Here is a 17147-nt window from a genome sequence, read left to right as displayed (position 1 = left end):
CTTTTCCAGTCAACTGACCGGTCAAAGCACTTTACAACACTTGTTGCATTCACCCTTTCACACACACATTGATACACTGATGACAAAGACAGCCATGCCAGGTGAAATCTTGCACGTCATTTGTTTTTTTAGAAAAATGTTTCTGCCCTGAAACAAATTCAGGATGTTGTAACCTAGACTCTTGGCTTATATCCAAATTTTGCCTGCTGCGGGTGCCCTTGGCCTGCCTTTATTGGCATGACATTGTTTTCTTCCCTTTATCCTTGAGCACAAAGATAACTTGTGAAATTCCTGCTGGCTGCCTTTGGGGGCTTGATGGTTCAGAGGACAGCTTGGGGACAGCTTGGGGACAGCTTGTGACGCAGGTAGTCAGGACAGATTTTTATTTATTCTTTGACCCACAGCAACAGGTGAAAAGGCCCACTAGAACCCAATTATGTACTCTATGAACTCTATGTAGTATAATGTTGATACTCAATCATCTATATACAAGAATAGGGTAAATTAATCTGTGTTCATAGGAAATTTTAAAACAACTCAGGTGTGTCATACTCTGTCCAAAATGAGGCAAACCAACCAGGTCATAATTTTTTTTCATTTATTTATTTATTTATTTTGCCGTGACACAGAATTTTAACCTAGGTACAGTGAAATACTATGGTAAAAATTAAACCTTAAAAAACATGCTCATCAGTGATACAAGCATTACCTCAACTGGTGTCTTTTCTATGAGACTCTAGCTCATCGGATCTTGTCCCTGTTTGCCCTTTCTTATCCCTCAGTGTATTCAATGCTCTAGCAGGGCACTCAACCGTTCATCAAAGGTCTCATTCCCAGCTGTTCACACCACTTGTGTCTCTGACTTTACAATCACATGAACGCACAAGGGAAGGTTTGAGGCACCTTGCCTCACTTAAGTTTGAAACTTGAGCCAACATAGCTATAGTTAGTATTTGTTCTTTGCTTTTGTGAAAGGTCACATCTAAGTGGGTGTTGATCTATGGTAGAGGCTTGGAGTTGATTGTTCTCTTGCATTGTCTTCTCCCCTCTTACTCAGACTGTGGACCTCTATCAGGACACTTGTACTGAGTTCTGCTTGTCTTCTGATAAGGATAAGACCAGGACATGGCAAAATGATGGAAAGGTACAGTTGACGATTTCAAGCTTTTATTGTGTACTTTTTTGATGCAAAACTTCAGATCTATTGAAAAATCTGCTTATTCAAAAAAATGATAAAGGTTAAATTCAGTGTCACATTTTGATAAGAATTTTTTTCTTTATGTCTTGGTTTATCTTGGAGGATTTTGAAGGACCCCTGGATACACAAAATCAAGAGTATCTGCTGTCATTAAGACATCTTTGCCAAGTCTGCCTGTTTTCTGTGTTCCAGATGGCCCTCCCTCAGCTGGCTTTGAAAAGATTTGCTTGTTACTCGAGTAAGTCTGACTTCCACTACTAATATGAAGGTTAGTGGTTTCAACTTGACTTGTATATATGTCTAGATGTTTTAGTCTTTAATGGTTTCAAAATGGAGGTAAACATTATCAGATACATTTATATTAAAAGCATAGGTTGACTCACACCAGGATAATGTCAAGTTTTATATGTCCACAATAAGAATTAAAAACATTTGTAGATGGTTATGCTTCCATTGCAACTTCCTTGCAATTTTTACAGCTTACAGTTTACACATTTTAAAGAGGTAATTGGTAAGATTCGTATTTTATTGTGCTATGTATCTCATGTATGTGTTCAGGCTTTTTGCTCTGTTTTTTCTGAAACTTCTGATAGTTCTTCTTATACACAAACAATGTTGGCAGTACTGCTCTGTAGGCAGCCATGTTGCTCATGCTGGCTACCCCAGATCCTCATCAAATAGTTCCAGATGTTGAGTTTAAGCACACATGTGAACTCAAAAGGTTATGTAATTAGGTAAATAGTCAACTAAAAAGAATTACTTTCAAGTTTCTTGGTTTGTTGGTTTAATACAGAAAAGATCTTATCTGTGCAGTGCTACTCTGTGTTAAAACAGCTCTTTCAGGGAGGGATTGAAAACGTCTGTTCCTAAAAAAAGATGGAGAAACAGATGGAGTCTGCTCTGTACGGAAGAGGATTAGGGCCACATGTTAAATTTTTTTTTTTAGTTCTGACTTTAAAGTCAGAATTCTGAGAAAAAAGTCAGAATTCTGAGAAAAAATTCAGAATTCTGACTTTTTTCTCAGAATTCTGACTTTAATCTCAGAATTCTGACTTTTTTCTCAGAATTCTGACTTTAATCTCAGAATTCTGACTTTTTTCTCAGAATTCTGAGAATAAAGTCAGAAGTCTGCACATGTAAAAAAAAATTTGAGTTCTGACTTTATTCTCAGAATTCTGACTTTATTCTCAGAATTCTGACTTTAATCTCAGAATTCTGACTTTTTTCTCAGAATTCTGACTTTAATCTCAGAATTCTGACTTTTTTCTCAGAATTCTGAGAATAAAGTCAGAAGTCTGCACATGTAAAAAAAAATTTGAGTTCTGACTTTATTCTCAGAATTCTGACTTTATTCTCAGAATTCTGACTTTAATCTCAGAATTCTGACTTTTTTCTCAGAATTCTGACTTTAATCTCAGAATTCTGAGAAAAAAGTCAGAATTCTGACTTTAATCTCAGAATTCTGACTTTAAAGTCAGAACTAAAAAAAAAAATCACATGTGGCCCTAATCCTCTTCCGTAGCTCTGACCTTTCTTATATGTAGCTGCAGTGTGATCAGTCCAGTCCAGCTTATTGTTCAGGTGAACTCCCAGATACTTGTAAGATGTCACCATTAGTATGTTTACCAAGTCCCTGGCAAACATACAGAATTAAATTATAAACATACAAATAATACATCTAAAAAAGATGTATTTCCCCATCTTGTATTCTTTCGAAACCTATTATTTAAATCAGTTCGGCATATTTGACAAAGTTGTTCTCAGGTTATGGGTTATCTAGTCCCATAAATTATGTTTTTGAAAAAAAAGAAAATAAAAAATACATGAATGACTAAATTAATTAATCAGCTATATGTAGACCCCTTTTTTTACGGAAGAGGATAAGGGCCAAATGTGAATTTTTTTTTTAGTTCTGACTTTAAAGTCAGAATTCTGAGATTAAAGTCAGAATTCTGAGAAAAAAGGCAGAATTCTGAGAATAAAGTCAGAACTCAAAACAAATTTAAATGTGCAGACTTCTGACTTTATTCTTAGAATTCTGAGAAAAAAGTCAGAATTCTGACTTTAATCTCAGAGTTCTGACTTTTTTCTCAGAATTCTGACTTTATTCTCAGAATTCTGACTTTTTTCTCAGAATTCTGACTTTAATCTCAGAATTCTGACTTTAATCTCAGAATTCTGAGAAAAAAGTCAGAATTCTGACTTTAATCTCAGAATTCTGACTTTTTCTCAGAATTCTGACTTTTTCTTAGAATTCTGACTTTAAAGTCAGAAGTAAAAAAAAAATTCACATGTGGCCCTAATCCTCTTCCGTATTTTTTAGAGTTTAGGATCAGGATTAGTTATATAGTTGAATTTATAATAAATATTTTTTTTCCTATTTTTTACATAAACTTACCACACACATTGTTAGAATTATTAAACACACTGGTAAGCAGTTCATTAGATAACAAGACACTGATTTGTTTATTTCCAATCCCAAGCGACCAATTGACCTTATTTTTGAACACGGGTTAGTGAAGTGAAAGTTGGCCCATAGATGAACATTGCATTCTTACGTACTATTTGTAGTAACAATGATGTCAAATTTTGTATGTAGTGCGTTTAAACTGCAAAGATTTCTGAGTCAGCTTACTGCACATGAGGAAAATATGCTCCACTGTTTTTGTAGTTGAGTGGTGTTGTAAGTGTCTACAGTGGTAACTAGCTAAACTAACTGCCTAGCTAGTCGCTTACAGACCCCTCTATCATCAAGGGTCCCTCCTTTTTTTCTCTAGTTTGCCTTGAAATAATACTGGGAAATACAACATTGAGTGGGTGACATGATGTTGATTTATGTTTGTGAAAGCAGTCCTGTGATGCAGAGAAGACATATGCTTCATTATACTTTAGTGTGAACAGTCTGCTGGTAATAACATATTTATCATTCGTTTGGTAGGCATTGTGCAGTACATACTGATTGAGTATGTAGTAAGCAGTGTGTTATTACGTGATTTCGAGCAACTGCGGTGATAAGACAGCTGGCTACTAGCTAGTTAGTGGGCAGAAATGCTTGACAGGAAGTTTCGCTCAGAACAGTGAAAGCTGGATGTGCTCATCTTGGACTTTGAATTTCTGTTAAAAATAAGGTAAATAGGGGTGCCCATTAACTCATTGGGTAGAGCAGGCGTCATGCACAGAGGCTTTGTCCTCACTGCAGCAGCCCCGGGTTTGAGTCCCAGCCTGTGGCCCTTTGCTGTGTGTCATCCCCCTCTCTATTATCTCGAGTATTAGTATTACTATATTTTTTCATATTGAAAAAAAATACTTTGTAGCTGAAGGAAAATACATTTCTTGAAATTAGGGCTGTCAAAAAACATGTTCATTTCCATTAATTAATTACAGAAAAAGTCATGCAGATTTATTGTGCTTTATGACACCCCTTAACCTTACATCACTGAACCAGTTCCATTGCAGCTTTGTAAACATGATGGAGGCAGATAACTCAACGCTGCTTAGCTGACTGAATGGAAAAGTCCTACTTCAGCCAGCCACTGTCTCTACAAACAGCCCTGTTCTTAAAGGAGCTACTTCACTCTTAAGACACCAGAAGCCAAACTTGGTGGATGACGTTAAAGTCCTCGATTTTCCTGCAGTCTATTCCAAAGTTTAAGCAGAAAATGAAGCTCAATTAGGGAACTGTTGACAGGAGTATCGGTTTGTGCAAGTTATACTGCAAGGAATTATTTAGCCATGCAAGATGTACAAGCTTAAAATATCATCTCCTTTTAAAGTTAGGGATGTCCATTTATTCCAATTATTGCTTATGCAATTAATTTTAATTAATCAATCACAAAGCTTAATGGCTTGACAGCCCCACTTGAAGATCAACTTAGCATTATACTAGTGTTAAATTTATTTTATTTCTCTTTTTTATTCAGAAAGTAATTTACTGACTTTATTCATTTTAGAAATAAGTAAAGTGATTTCTGTGTAATTGTCAATGCAGAGAATGAAAATTCAATAAAAAGTCTAGAAACTGTTTCAGATGCACATACATTTATTCTAATCAACAACAAAAAAACATGTTTAGGGAGACACCACTACACAGGCAACAGGTGCCTCAGAAATGCTCATTTTTGAATGAGCATCACTCTTCATCAAGTCCTTTCTGAAACAAAAAAGACAGAAAATACAATAATAAATGTTTTATCACATGTGTTATTTCAACCATATTTCACCCTTTACGCCACTTGATAGGAGTACTTTAAATGTGGTAATAAAAGATGCGAGAAGACAACAGTGATATCAGTGGAAGACCAGTGCCACATTGTTGAACAGTATATAAGTCAGATGATTCACATTGCAAGGCAACAGATTTTTTTCTGTGTGTGGAAACAGCAATGAGATGATCTTTTGTTTTTAAATGTATGGGCACTATGTGTATACTGACCTTTGACCCCACATCACGGCTCTTGGCGCGAAGCTTTGTTGACCTGAGACTCTGCAATATCAGCTCTCTCTTCAGCTTCATCAAGCTCATGTTGAAGCTTACGGAACTTCGTAAGATTGCTGTTAGCCTGTTCTTCCTGTAGAAGAATCACACCACGTGTTACATATTACATATCTGCTCAGAAAATTTTTATTTTCACTGGTGAGATACATGATTGGCATTTGAATTTAACATTACTTACAGCCTCCTCCGCAGCCCTCTTATAGGATTTGACCTTTAGCTGCAGCTTGTCCACCAAATCTTGAAGACGTGCTAGATTTTTACGGTCTTCTTCAGTCTAAATCGTGTAAAAACAACAAAATAAAAATGGATATGTGTCTTAATTCTGAATGTAATATTCTGACATTTAACTCCGGCCAAAGGTAATCTACAGATACTTGATCTCAACAAGCTTGAGGTGGTCAACCTGAAAGAGTGTCACATTTGTTGTGAATCTGGTCTGTTTTGCCAGATTTGTAATGTTATAGTAGTTACCTGATAGGTAAGCTCCTTGATGCGTCTCTCGTACTTTCTTACTCCTTTTACAGCATCACTGGCCTTCTTTTGTTCACCTTCCACCTCATTTTCAAGTTCCCTGACCTGCAGGATGAAGGATGCAGTCATAACAAAAATCAACCAACTGGCATCAAACAGGTATTTATTGTTGTTTAGATCATGCACAGAGCCAATTTATACTCACCCTGGCCTCGAGCTTCTGCACCTGCTTCTTGCCGCCCTTCATGGCGATCTGTTCAGCTTCATCCAGGCGGTGCTGCAGATCTTTAATGGTTTGCTCCATGTTCTTCTTCATACGCTCCAGGTGAGCGCTGGTGTCCTGCTCTTTCTTCAGCTCCTCTGCCATCATGGCAGCATCAGTAATGGCCTTCTTGGCCTTTTCCTCAGCATTTCTGCATTCCTGCACTGCTTCCTCTACTTCAGTCTGAAGCTGGGATGTATCAGCCTCCAGCTTCTTCTTTTGGTTTAACAGGCTAGTATTCTAGTTTGACATAAATAGAGAGGAATTTTAACTGTAAAAAAGTGAATCTAAAACAAAGAATTTATCAATAATCCTGCGTCTTACCTGTGAGTGCAGTAGCTGCACCCTCTCAGTAACATCCAGCAGCTCTTGCTCAGCAAGTTTGCGAGTTCTCTCAGTTTGCTCCAAAGCTGTCCTAAGCTCCTCCACTTCAGCCTGAAGCAGGTTGTTGCGCCTTTCAACAATGGCAATGTTTTCCTTCATATCATCATTGGCTCGCAGGGAGTCATCAAGCTGGAGCTGAGCATCCTGAGGAAGGGTGCAATATTCATTGTAAATCAGGTTAAATCAATTGCCTGCCTGGCCAAAAAAAAAGTTGCCATCTGGATTTAACTAAGCAAATAGGTAAGAGCCTCCTATTGGATAATTACTGGGTATCCTTTTTTGATAAAGTACATACCTTCAGATGTGCATGGACAGCCTTAAGTTGTTTTTGGGCCTCAGCTGCCTGCCTGTTGGCCTGGCTGAGCTGGATCTCCATCTCATTGAGGTCTCCCTCCATCTTCTTCTTCAGACGCATGGCCTCATTCCTGCTGCGAGTTTCAGCCTCAAGAGAGCTCTGAAGAGTGTCCACAGTTCGCTGTTGGTTTCTCTTTGCTTGCTCCATCTCTTCATCTTTCTCAGCCAGCTTGCGCTCGATATCAGCCTTCACCTGGTTGAACTCAAGCTGAACTCTGAGAATCTTCCCTTCCTCATGTTCCAGTGAAGCCTATCATGAAAATTGAAAATCAAATAGGTAACTAGTTATTTCCACATAACAAAAGCCGATGTGAGTCCAGCATGAGAACATTCACCATACCTCTGCTTCCTCCAGGGCTTGTTGTATCTCAGACTTTTCCTGCTCCAACTGTTTTCGAATCTTCTCAAGCTCATGAATACTCTTTCCACTCTCACCAATTTGCTCAGTGAGGTCAGAAATTTCCTCTGAGAATGAAGAAGGCAAAATGATCAATGGTTTAGTCAAGAGAGCAGTCACTGCAGTATACTGTTGTTACTGATGTTAATCCTACCCTGCAGATTCTTGTTCTCTCTCTTCATGGTCTCCAGATGTTCCAGAGATTCTTCATAGGAATTCTTCAGTTTGAAGAGCTCAGTGCTCAGAGACCTGGCTTCTTTCTGAGAACTTTCCAGCTCTGTTTGAGACTCCTCATACTTCTGTTTCCATTCTGCCAAGATCTGAGAGATGTTCAGATTTTATATTAAGGATAATATGTCTGCTTAAAGGTCATTATACTTTAATTCTACATCGAGAAGAGCAACATTATTGTAATTCAACCTTGTCAAAGTTTCTTTGCCTCTTGTCCAGAGCAGCAGCAGCAGCATTAGACCTCTCCACATCCACCATGAGATCTTCAATCTCATTCTGCAGCCTGTGTTTGGTCTTTTCCAGAGAGGAACATTTAGCATTCACAGCTTCAACAGCCTCCTCAGCATCCTGCAGACGCTGAGCCAGCTTCTTTCTGGATTTTGAGTATGAAGTATTGATTTGATAATTTACAGTGAATTTTATTCGGGTTCATTGCTTTTAAATGATGCAGTGTTGTTTGAACCAAAACATTTTTTTACTCACTTTGCCTCCTCCAGTTCCTCAGTTCTCTGAATGGCATCAGTCTCGTACTTAGTTCTCCACTGAGCCACCTCAGAGTTGGCCTTGGACATGCTGCGCTGCAGATCAGTCTTTGCCTCCTGCTCCTCCTCATACTGCTCCCTGAGCAGTTCACAGTCATGTCTGGCAGACTGCACTGCATGGGCTAATGCATTCTTGGCCTGAAATGAAAGCATACCTCAATGCCTGTCATGTACAACATTTCATCTACACTTAATGAGCATCTCATTAGAATGTGTGTGCTACCTTGATTTCCTCCTCCAGTTGTCTCTTAAGGTCTTCGATTTGTTGAGTGTAGGATTGTTTTCCTCTGGTGAGTTGAGACACCAGAGAATCCTTTTCCTCAAGCTGTCTTGCAAGTTCACCTAGTTTTGATAAAATAATACAATTAGTGTTTTATTATGTTCCACACAAAATACACTTTTCTAATCAAATGCCTACCATTCTCAGTTTGAAGCTTTGCTTTCTGCATGGTGAAGTCATTGATGGAACGCTGTCCCTCCTCTGACTTTGCTTTATATTCATTCATGTGGTCTTCCAGAGACCTGCACATTTTCTCCAAATTGTTCTGAAAACAAGTAATATTAACAACAGCACATAAACTACTTTACTAATAGAAAAACATATTCATACTTTAGGTATTTTACCTTGGCTTTCACAATTTGTTCCATATTGGAAACAACATCATCCAGCTCCAGTCTGAGCTCACTCTTCTCCTTCTCCAGTTTCTGCTTAACTCTCTGCAGGTTGTCAATCTGCTCTCCCAGGTCAGCAACACTATCAGCTTGTTTCTTCCTGAGTGTTGCAGCGGTGGCTTCATGCTGCAGAGTTGCCTCTTCAAGGTCTCTGCGGAGTTTCTGGAACTCAGCCTCCCTCTTCTTGTTCATCTCGATCTGAGCAGATGTTGCTCCGCCAGCCTCCTCCAGCCTCTCACTGATCTCCTCCAGCTCTCTTGCTAAGTCTGCTCTCTGCTTCTCCACCTTGGCTCGGGCAGCTCGCTCTGCTTCCAGCTCTTCCTCCAGCTCCTCAATCCGGGCCTATGACATAAAAGGGGATTTTTTTTTTTTTGTATTATCTAAATGTCACATCCCTACATCTTTATCTTATTTTCATTACCTGCAACTCCTTCAGTTTTTTCTGGAGCTGGGCACTCATTACTTGTTCATCTTCTATTTTGCCATTGAGTTGGCTGATTTCAAAATCTTTTCTGTGGATAGAAAGAGGTAAAATGTACCAACAGACACAAATCTTTGAATACATATGTGCAGAGCAGGTTTAATTTTACTTTTTCAGCCTCTCTTCAAGTTGCTGCTTGTCATTTTCCAGATCCATGATGCTCTCTTGAGCTAACTTAAGATCGCCCTCCAGCTTCCGCTTTGCTCTCTCAAGGTCCATACGCACTTTCTTCTCTTGCTCAAGAGATCCTTCAAGCTGGGCAATACATTACAGAAAGTCACACATTATTATTCCCAATATGCAAGAAACATATGATCTTACTAGAAATATTACACTTGGGTGGAGATAACAAGTAGTAGAATTCTTACATCATCGACTTGCTGCTCCAGCTTTCAATTTATTATATAAATTACATATAACATTGAATATATATTATATTATCACATACACATTTCTCAATAATTTTAAAAACATGCAAACACACTCTCATTTTCTATGTTCTTACATCATCCACTTGCTGCTCCAGCTTCGCCTTGGCCTTGGTCAGAGTGTTGACTTTGTCTTCTTCACTCTGCAGATCATCCAGTGTTTGCTGATGAGCTTCTTGTAAGGCCTTCTTTTCCTTGGTCAGCTTGGCAATGATTTCTTCCAAAGCTGCCAACTCCTCAGTCAGGTTCTTAACCTATGGCCAGCAGAGTTCTTAAAAACATTTTTTATCAAGGACAAATGGTCATTGGGACACGTTGGAGTGATTTCACATATTTAGTGTTTCATTACCTTGTTCTCGGTGGCATGCTTCTCTTTCTCTACTTTAGCCAGAGTCAACTCTAAGTCATCAATGTCTTTCTTTAACTCAGAACACTCATCCTCCAGCTTCCTCTTCTTAGCAGTTAGTTCAGCATTCATCTCCTCCTCGTCCTCCAGTCTTTCTGTTAACTCTTTGATTTTTGCTTCCAGCTGAATCTTGCTCTTGATCAGCCCTTCACATCTTTCCTCAGCATCTGCAAGATTATCTTGCTCCTAAATTGAAATGGTCATTAATTTGATAACATATCATCAGCAGTAATATACACGATTAATGTTTCTGTTATTTATACTCATTCTTACAGTATGTACTTTAATATCATGACATCAAAATAACAATGCTTAGACTTGCAGCCTGGACTTGGAGCTGTAGATCATTCTTCTCTTGGAGCAGAGAGACCATTTTTTCTTCTAGTTCCTTCCTGCGAGCTTCAGATTTTGCATAAGCCTCTTTTAGCTTGGTAAACTCTTCCTTCATGTTGGCCATCTCCTTCTCAGTTTCTGCTGACTTCAGTAGAGGTTTAATCTTGAAATACATCTTCATCCAGGGCCAATTCTTGACCCCCATGAAGGCACGGATGTTCCACTGGATCACTAGTAGTGCATCCCTGTGAGTATTGATTGATTAAGATATTGAAGTAATACAAGTATTTATTTCCTTAACACTAAGTCTGTATTTTGAGTCAATTTTTTCGTGGTACTCTACTTGTTATTTAATGCAAATGTTGAATCTGCTTCTGTATGCATCAGGCATTTGATCGTGCATGTACCTGCGTTCAACAATCTTCTGGAATTCAATTCTTGCCAAAACACCTCTTGACCTTGCCTGGATCCTGGTTATGATTAAAGCTAAACGGTCATCTCGCATCTCCTCCAGGAGACCAAGCAGCCCAGCTTTAAAGAATACCTGATTTTTGACAACAGATTAGATCAACATTTGCAAGCACAACACACACAGGTGAAGACATGTGTAAGTATGTGTGTTGAAGACTGAAGACTGATGCCTTACTTAGGATAGCCACATTTTTCTGACCTATCACAGATATTGTGACAACAACCAAAAGTACACTTTCACCCTATTCAATTCCTTATCACATCGAGGCATTTGCTTTATACTATATACATTACATGTATATCAACAATGCTTACCTTGGTGTGCCCCAGTCTGTACTGGGTATGGTCTATGTCCAAGGAGCCCAAAAGCTTCTCTGCAGCTTTTTTGTTATCGATGAACTGTCCCTCAGGGATAGCATTTGGGTTCAAAATTCGGTATCTTTGTAACGCAGATAAGAAATTATTTTAGTTTCATGTTATATAAAATAGCAAACTCTTAAGAAAAAAATGTATAAACAAAAACAGTAGAAAAATATATCAAATGCATGCAGGGCATGAAGATTAAGTGAATGGTTTGGTCCATATCAAAATTATGTGAATCATATGTTCGAGCCTTTAAAGTCATCAGATCTAGACACAATTTAACCCCTTTTGGAGATTGTGGAACAATATGTTAGACAGTGGTCTTCACTGTCAAGCTCTCAATAAGGGCATATCTTTTTGCAGAATGGTGTCCACCCTATCAGCATAGTGCCCGAAACTTGGACAATCTATGACAAGTCAGCCTGAACCTGCTTTAGCCAGTCATGGTTGACCCCAGTCTTGGAGACTTGATGTATTTTCCTCTAATTTGATATAAATTAGAGTAATAATTTTTCATCATATGCAAACCTCTGTTTGAAATCTCCATAGAGGATCCTGTTGGGGAAGCCCTTCCTGCAGATCCTGATGCCTTCCAGCACACCGTTACAGCGCAGCTGGTGCATCACCAGAGGATTCTCCATGGCCCCAGGAGTCTTGGTCTCATTGGGGATGATACAGCGTACAAAGTGAGGGTGAGTAGACCTCAAGTTGGTCATCAGCTTGTTCAGGTTCTCCTGTAAGTGCACCCAAGATAACAGGATTGGTTGCCATTTGCCATTGTCATTAGGTGTACCATTATCAGTATAAACAGCATAATGACATATGGTTGAGGATATTGTCTTAAATCTAAGAAAGAACCTGTCAATTCGCTAATGTGTCCCACACTGTATGATATTGATCTCACCCTATGTAAAGCTGATACAGTTTGGAAAGATGAGCCTTTCTTCTTGGTGCCTTTGCCCTTCCCACCAGACTCTTGAGCTAAATACAATGTGAATCATTAGATTTTCAAAAGAAAAGATATAGAGAATATATGTTTAAGAAAGTTTTAAACTGTGCAGGTTACACTCAGAAAAACAAATAATAAGGATACATGTCAAATTTAGCTTTTACCTTTAAAGCTTCTTCATTTTACAGTTCAATGTTTACCTTTTCTATAACTCTTTGACATGTTACAATGATAAAACTTTCAAACTAAGATTCTGTCTCCTTTCTAAATACAAACCTGAATCAGCTCCAGCATAATTTGCAAAGAGTGTACAAAGTAGCTTAACAGTAGATTTTTGGTACAGTGCAACAACGGTCTCATTCAGAGGATCCTTGTTCTTCACCAGCCAGTTGTTGATATTGTAATCAACAGTTCCGGCGTAGTGCATCAAGGCAAAATGGGCCTCTGGTTTCCCTTTGACAACTCTGGGCTTCTGGAAGTTGTTTGATTTTCCCAGATGGTTGTCATAGAGCTTAGCTTTAAAGGTGGTATCAGAGGCTTTGGGGAACATGCACTCCTCTTCAAGGATGGACATGATACCCATGGGCTGTAAGATCATCATAGTATAAAGACAAATGTCACGTAACTGTTTTAAAAATGAAATGAACAAAGCAGTAACATACTTAAATGACAGTAGTTTTAGGTACTTTACCTTTTCAATCAGGTCAATACAGGCCTGCAAATCCATACCAAAATCTATAAAAGTCCATTCAATGCCCTCTTTCTTGTACTCTTCCTGCTCCAGCACAAACATGTGATGGTTGAAAAACTGTTGCAGTTTTTCATTGGTGAAGTTGATGCAAAGCTGCTCAAAGGTGTTGAACTGTAATAAAATGATGCACAGTAAGACCAGGCTCAATGATTTCACCTCAAACAAAAACTACTTCATACAGATTGTGTGTTATTTTTAAACTCACATCAAAGATTTCAAATCCAGCAATGTCCAGCACACCGATAAAGTACTGGCGTGGCTGCTTGGTGTCAAGGGATTGGTTGATTCTCACCACCATCCATAGAAACATCTTCTCATACACGGACTTAGACAGTGCACCAATAGCATAGTTTACCTAACAAAAAAATCCAAATAAACATCCTAGTAAATCTTACTAGACTTATTTAAAGCTTGATCATCTATACAAAAAAATCGCTTTCTTTTACCTGAGCCACATTTTGTCCCTTGGTGACCCATTCATTTCCTACTTTGACTCTTGGGTGACAGAGACCTTTGATGAGGTCAGCAGAGTTCAGCCCCATCAGATATGCAACTTTGTCAGCATCTGTTGACATCGTGGTACTTATTCAACAGTGTCATCAGTGTCTGTCAATGTCAATGTCATGCCTATATCCCTGATTCCTTTAGCTGTATTTTCTTTTGTTTGTAATTGAGAACCATCTCTCACCTTCAGTGCCATCTGCCTCTGCTTGCTCCTCTCGTTGCTTCTGCTTAAACTTCATGTTACCGTGATGCATGATGGCACCAGTCAGCTTGTAAATGCCGTTCTTCTCCTCTTGAGTGAAGCCAAGAACATCAAAGGCATCCTGGGGAAAAAAAGCTCAAAATGCATTTTTGGTGTGATGAAAATTGATTTCTACAGACTGGGATTTGAAAATTCATCTCACATCAGTGGCCATCAGCTCTTCAGAATCATTGATAGAGGCTACTGTTGTCTCTCCTTGGGAGATGAAGGCGTAGTCATAGGGGTTGTTGGTGATAAGCAACATTTCTAAGGAGGGATGAAAAAATATGTTACAAAATAACCTTCAAATACAGTAATAACTCTCAGTGGTAATGGCTCTTGTTAATGGCTCTTGTTAATGTCATTTATGTCAGATATATACCCAGAAGTTCAGGCTTTTGCTGAGACAAGATCTGGTAGAAAATGTGGTAGTCCCTCTCAGCTTTGAGCTGGAAAGTCACACGAGACTTTTCCAAAAGGTCTGTTAGAGAAATAGGTTGTTGTTGTTTAAACTGATAAGTTGATAGGTGATACCTTTAATGTGTTATATAAACCTTATTACTTACAAGTTTCAATATCAGCAGAGGCCAGCTTTCCTCGGTTATCAAAATGAATGCGGATAAATTTACCCTAAGAGGAAGAAAGCTGATGTTAGTTCAGTTGATTCACTTCAGTTCAGAAATTACCATTTGCAATTCCACAGACACTCACAAATCTGGAGGAGTTGTCATTCCTGATGGTCTTGGCATTACCAAAGGCTTCCAGAGCAGGGTTGGCCTGAATGATTTGATCCTCCAGGGTACCCTGATTTTGTCAAATACAGAAACAACTGCAGGTTCAGTGCCAAGTATAGACAATTAAAACTGCATAGTGTAGAAGTAAAGCAGTGAAATTACGCTTTATGAAATATTCAGAAATATATTCAGTAATACAGACCTTCTTCTCTGCAGCTAGATCTTTCTTTCCAGTAGGGGCAGCTGCAATACTGGCAAAGTACTGAATGACACGCTTGGTGTTGACAGTCTTTCCAGCACCGGATTCTCCACTGAGCAGAAGAAAGACAGAGATATTTAGGCCAACACCTATAACCCATAGATACTGAAGAAGTTTTTGTTGTCTGTGTGACTTACGTGATAAGGATTGACTGGTTTTCTCTATCTGTCAGTGAGAGAGATTTTCCAAATTATCAGTAAAAAAAATGGAATGATGTCAAAATTGAGTATTTTAACAAGATGACAGTTGAAATAGATTATTTACCTGACAGCATGTACTGGTAGGCATTGTCAGAGATGGAGAAGATATGAGGTGGAGCTTCACTCCTCTTCTTTCCTCTATAGGCATCAACCACTTCCTGGTTGTAGACTGGCAGCCACTTGTAGGGGTTGACAGTCACACAGAACAGCCCAGAGTAGGTCTGCATGGTAAGAGGAGTACAGATAATAGGATGATAACATCATGTGTTACTCAATCATAAGTATGTTGCTTATTAACTTAAATTATTAAGTGCTTTATCAATGTAGACAAGGTTTTATGTACACATTGTATTGCCTTACATAGATCATCCATGCTGCATAACGCTCTTTGAGGTTAAACAGCACAGCAGGCTCATGGAGGAAGGTGAACATCGCCATGTCTTCAATTTTATCAAACTTTGGCGGGTTCTGAGGGTGTACATCACACTCCTTCACTGTGACGGTCTAGGGGGAAAAAATGCACATTTTACAGTCACATCAAAATGAATCAAATGCCCCTGTAAAACATGTAAATTAGTACTCTCCTGCAAATAATTTATTTACCTTTCCAAATTCAGTGTTAGCTGTGACTTTGTCACCATCACGACTGGTAATGGTAGCTTTGACGTACTCGACCTCTGGGTCAGGAACAAAGCACTCCTTCTTCATGTCGAAGGGACGGGTTTGGGCTTCTAAACGCTCCTTATCTGACTTTCTCAGAAAAGAAGCAGCAGCCCCAAACTCTGCCATGGCAGCATCACCCATTTTTCAAGCTGTTATGGATTTACAAATGGTGAGCTATTAATGATGATAGATATCAGATAAAGATATCAACATTATTTTGATTACTTTTAATGCATTACATAAGCCATAAGTATAACACATGCAATAATAATAATAATGTAGCTAGTACAATCACCATCTGTGCAAACTCTCAATGTTATGCAAATTACCTTGATCCCTTGATTTATACCATGTACATAAAATAGCAACAATTAAGTGTTATTCCCTTCTGATGTAGCAGGTGCTATAGTCCAGATTAAAGACTTTTCAGATAGTCAATAGTGACTCTTACCTTGGGTTTGGAGTCCAAATGTGACCAGGGTCAATCAGTCAGCCAGGTATTGCTATTAAAACCCAATAACAAAGCAAAACAATATGTCATTGCAAATAATATGATATACACAAAACATGTTACAGCCAAGGCAGCAAATGTCTTGTCACATTTCTTTTACCTACCACTGATATAAATGTCTTGCTTACCTTTAAATCCCAACCTTTAATCAAGCAAAATGATGAGCTCCATAGCTGACAGCAGCCATCCCTCCATTAATAAAGGTTGTTTATGCGCCAAATATGGGATGATTTTTTAAAGAAAGGTGGCACATTAAAAAAAGCGTTCTTCTAATTGGGCAGAATATCCTGCTGCTATTTGTTGCTTTCACCTTGTGACAAACAAGGCTAGGACAATAGATGGTACAAAGAAAGGGGAGGGCAAGAGGTGGAGATCAGGGACAGGCTTGATATCAAGTGACTTTTATTTTATTTTTATACAAATCGTAATAGGTTTATAGTACATATGTTGTGTTTATTTCTTACTACCTAATGACCTTTTTTCAGTTAGATCTGTTTGCCGTGATTTCATAGTTTCAATATTTAGCTTTGATTATATATTGGTAACTTTTACCAAAAAAATACTCACATTTTCAACATTTAATATTTCAAAATTTTAAAGGGCATTTATATGTTTACCTTAAACCATATACTTTTAAAATTAATGACTTGTGTGTATGATGGATTTAATGAACTGATGTCAAAGACATTTCCTGTGTTAAACTGTATATTTCAACCTTTAGAGGGATGATTCTTGGCAAATGATCTGTTTTAGTTTTCTAGCATCTGCAATTTTTGATAACCACTACTAAAAAACAGGAAAAATTCAAACATAGTTGGGGTTAGAACAATGTATTTAGATTCATATT

At 38.4% G+C, this 17147-nt stretch overlaps 1 long non-coding RNA gene and 1 pseudogene across 1 annotated transcript in view; one reads left to right on the top strand and one right to left on the bottom strand.

Annotated features, from left to right (window-relative positions):
* Window positions 1–17147, top strand: part of LOC115573402 (uncharacterized) — a 29667-nt gene that overhangs the window by 7826 nt on the left and 4694 nt on the right. The window contains exons 2-4 of the long non-coding RNA XR_003982265.1: window positions 1058–1144; window positions 1391–1466; window positions 12038–12180. This is a non-coding gene — a long non-coding RNA (uncharacterized LOC115573402). The remainder of the gene's footprint in view (window positions 1–1057; window positions 1145–1390; window positions 1467–12037; window positions 12181–17147) is intronic.
* Window positions 5220–15938, bottom strand: LOC115573401 (myosin-7-like; annotated as a pseudogene).

The sequence above is a fragment of the Sparus aurata genome, chromosome 21 (genome assembly GCF_900880675.1).
Source record: "Sparus aurata chromosome 21, fSpaAur1.1, whole genome shotgun sequence".
In the NCBI taxonomy this organism is placed as follows: Eukaryota; Metazoa; Chordata; class Actinopteri; order Spariformes; family Sparidae; genus Sparus; species Sparus aurata.
Note: the sequence above shows the minus strand (reverse complement) of the source record. Positions and strands in the feature narration are given on the sequence as shown.